Source organism: Globicephala melas, chromosome 16, assembly GCF_963455315.2.
Source record: "Globicephala melas chromosome 16, mGloMel1.2, whole genome shotgun sequence".
NCBI classification, from domain to species: domain Eukaryota; kingdom Metazoa; phylum Chordata; class Mammalia; order Artiodactyla; family Delphinidae; genus Globicephala; species Globicephala melas.
Window position 1 is genome coordinate 44,870,760 of NC_083329.1, and position 4,329 is coordinate 44,875,088.

At 43.7% G+C, this 4,329-nt stretch overlaps 1 pseudogene; it reads left to right on the forward strand.

Annotated features, from left to right (window-relative positions):
• Nucleotides 1-3,396: 3,396 nt before the first annotated feature.
• On the forward strand, nt 3,397-4,124 carry LOC115845819 (eukaryotic translation initiation factor 2A pseudogene; annotated as a pseudogene).
• The last annotated feature ends 205 nt before the right edge of the window (nt 4,125-4,329 follow it).

Consider the following 4,329-nt stretch of genomic DNA (forward strand, 5'->3'; position numbering starts at 1 on the left):
TTCCTGGAGCCGTAAACCACCAGGGCAATCAGAATCAGCCAGCCCCTCAGTAATCAGGAACTGGACCATCACACAGGGCAAAAATAAGACAGCACCTTTAAGAGAATATCCACCTAAAAGCCTGCATCCTGCGTTAGTATGGTGGCGATTTTTCTTCAAGGGGTGTGTATGAGTGTGTGTGCGCATGCACTATTTGTGTATACATGTAACTTTTGTGACTCATTTTTTTCACTTCATAGATTTTGATCATCCTGCCTTCTGCATGGATATAGTTTAACTCATCCTGCCTCAACTACCAAGCGAATTAGGAGTTCATTGCAGGGCTGAGTCACTGGGATGGAGTTTCCTGGTTTATGGTGTAGGCCAGAGTCAGCCAAGGTTCCCTGTGCCCCTGTCCACTGGGGCTCAGAGCCTGCAGGCACTTCCTCCTCCTCCACACACAGGCTGAGCAAAAGGAAGCTCGGCAGGCCATGAGCAGGGTCCCCAAAGTCTTTCCCTCTGACCCTGCTTTCTGCGTGATCCCCAGCGCTCCCAGCACTGACGCTCTCAGTTGAGTGAATTACAGGCTCTCTGCAGAAGCCCATGCCTTGCCCCTCAGATATGAATCCTAAATATCTGGATATCACTGGCTCCAATGCCGTCAGCCTCCTATCCTCCAAAACTTCCTTGATGTCTCAGGACCATTTATGGTATCATTTTCAGTCTTCCAACTGCTTTGCAGACATTTTTCAATTTCTCCATTTCCAGGATAAGCACAGGGACCCAACTTACTAATGTGAAACTGGAAAAGGTGCATTCTCAAAGCACCATGGGAAGACAGAAGAGCTTGTTCAAGGGCTCAGACTCATGGAAGAGCATGATGTAGCCAGAGAATCTTAAGAATGTGGGTAGTGGAAAGAGCAAAGGACAGTGGGAAGGTTCATTCAATAAGCATTTATAGAGCGCCAGGTTTCTGCAAAGTGGCAGGGGACGAAGTGAAAGGGACAGCCAAGCGCCAGAAAGTATAGGACTTTGCGAGATCCACGTGACATTTCTTCTGTGGTGTGAGGGTCTTCTGGAGTTACCGTTGTCACATGATGGTCAATGTCCCTAACCAGACCCTGTAGCACCACTGGCAGCAGGTGTCATGCTGGTCCAGCTTCACAGAGCAGGAGGGGGAGCCACAGAGGCGAAGCCCTTGGCCAGAAGAAAGCTGAAATAGTGCAAAGTTCCACTAAAACCCAATTTTTTTAATTTTTAAATTTAAAAAAAATTTTTCTTCCAGTTTTATTGAGGTATGATTGACATACAGCACAGGATGGGTTTAAGGTGTACAGCAGAATGATTTCACTTACATACATCATGAAATGATCACAATACATTTAGTGAACATCTATCACCTCCTATAGATACAAAAGAAAAGAAAAAGAAAAATATATATTTTCCTTGTGATGAGAACTCTTATGATTTGCTCCCTTAACAGCTCTCATATATAACATACAGCAGTATTAATTATATTAATCATGTTGTATATTATATCCCTAGTATTTATTTATCTTATAACTAGAAGTTTGTACCTTTTGGCCACCTTTGTCGTTATACAAAGGTATTACGTTATTATTGATTGTAATCCCCACACTGTACATTTCATCCCTGGGACTCATCAGTAAAACTCAATTTTTAAATAAAGTTATGGGATCAGAAATCCAAACAGTGAGCACTTAAGAGCAAGGATATATAAAACAAGAAAGTGCTGCACTCGGCACTTTTTTGGATGGGTGAGAATTACGGCCATTGTGCTTTTAGTGTCTGGGAAGGGTTATAAAGAGCCGGGGGAAGGGGATTTTCCCATATGCTCTTTCAAACACACACACACACACACACACACACACACACACACATTTTAACACTCTTGATTTTTCAGATGTTCCAAAATTTTAAACAAATGAGTTACTTGGATGGAGATGTGGAGTGTGCCAGTTTTCACCAGCAACCAAAAGAACCAAAAGTATGAACATGCAAGGCAGCTTCAGGACACAAACCAGGAGTCTGACCCTTGGTGGAAAGAGTGGGTCCCCCTCAGAGCCAGGCACTGGGAGGACAGGCATGTGAAGAAGGGTTCCCACATAGGAGCCTGGGTTCCCACATAGGAGCCTTGCTTCACTAATTGGACAGAACACCTGGATATGGGATTGTGAATATCCACCTTTCCTGGTGCTCCCAGACAGATCCTTCCATGTACGAGTCCAGTGCCCAGCTGTGGGGAGAGGAAGCTCTGGAAAGTCAGGAGAGCATTCTTGTTTCCCATTTAGGCTGGTCTTTGGGACACGAGGGGTGGGAGTCAGACCTGGAGGGACATGTCCTACTTTACAGTCAGTTTTAGAAGGAGGCTTCTCCAAAGGAGGGTGAGGATGGCCAGGGTTAGAGACCAAGGTCCCTGGAAGGGAAGACAAAAGGTAAATCTGGAGGCAGGTCTTGGTGGTTGCTGTGATAAGTCCCCTTGCTTCATCTTCTGACCATTCCTATTGCCACTCGCCTTCCCCGGTTGACCATTTGACATGCTTCCATGTGACTCTGGCCTGGCCTGAGACCTACTGATTCACAGAGATCCCCAACTGGAGAAAATGCACAGGAGTAGGAGACCTAGTCAGAGGGAAGACCAGGTCAGGGATTCGCTTTTATTTTAGTCTAAACCACAGACAAGGAAAATCAGAACTTTTTCTTATTCAGGGTCCCCCATCCACAGTCTCTTCTTTTCCAGTAAAAAAAAGCTGAGCTGGGAGATATTTCAGGATTCCACAGTCATGTCTTTCACCAACACACAATTCATTCTTGTCTTGGAAATGATCAAAGGAAACCTGCTTATAAACAACACTGCCATATGACCAGAAGCAGGAGAAAGATTGGGGAAGAGGTGTTCTCATGTCCAGGGGCTGCTTCGCCATGCTCGGAGGGCATTTGCAGAAGAATGAACAATAGAAATATGTATTTGTCATTCATTCATCTATTTATTCTTCAATCAACAGCTATTTTCTGAACTTGTTGGGCACTGAGGGCAAGGGGGAAAGACAATTAATTCATTTAACAAATATATATTGAGTACCTATTGCACATAATAATTGCGTAAATATTGTGTGTCATCACTTGGACTCCAATCACTCAAGGGGAGTGTTCCAGGGAGTAAAAGTGCACCTGTATTTGTTAGGTTATGTCTATACCCCAACTTTTGTGGACCTCATGCAGGTTTAGCCAACGATCATTCCTCTAAGGTTGATAAGGTTATGATGCTATGGAATAAAAAAGCAACTGCTGTGCTGTAATGGCTAGGACAGATTTGACAAGACAGGAACTTCCCGCTACAGGGAGCAAATGATGTGTTACCTGCAGCAAATGGAGGAAATGCTGTAATCTGTTCAATTACCAAAGCACAGCTCCGCTTATGATGTAATTTGGAATTCTAGGTCTACTGAGTTTTATGCTCTTTATGGATTTATGCCTGCCAAAGAGATGATTTTCAGCTTGAAATGTGATCAGCGTTTGACTTTGGAACTGGCATTCTAATGTAGCTTACTTAGTCCTCATGGCCATATATTAACGCTAGCTGGATTTAGAAATATGAGGGACAAATGCAATCACGGGATATTTTTAAGTGCAACCCTATTTCTAAACCACTAACCTCTGATCCTACATACTTTGCTTGGTGCCCAGGTGGGGAGCACATTTTTACTGCCATGCATGCTCCCAGCTTGTGCGTTAATAATGGGTACAAGTTTGGTATTATGCCAGCCCTGTCCTGGCAACCATTTTTGGATGGACTATTTCCAGCGAGAACAATAGCTCACCAAGCAGTTTTAAGGGAAGTACCCAATTAGGAACATAAATTCACAATGGTTGATAGACCCTCAGCTTTAAGAAAAAAAAACTAATCATAAGTTCCAAGCTGCCTGAGAAGAAACCACTCCAGAATAAGAAATCACAACCAGGAAATAAGCCATTATCAAAAGCAGTCCTTGAAAATCAAAGGAAATATGAGACTAAGAAGGCTGCAAAGCAGGAAACGACAAGAACCAAGATATGGCACCTACCCCTGCCCCACAGAGCACACCAAGGAACACTGTATCTCGGTTAACATCTGGAGACCGTGAGACAGATGAAAAATTCAGTATCCTAAAGCAGCCCCACAAGCAACTGAACCCTGGAAGAGCAAGCAGCAACCGAAACATGGCTAGAAAAACAATGACTTGGAGAAAATTGTAAAAGATACCACCCTTCTCCAGGTAGATTTGGAATTGGTTATGTTAAAGATTCAGAGAAGGCAAGTTTTAGCATAAATCAGTGGAAACACATCCT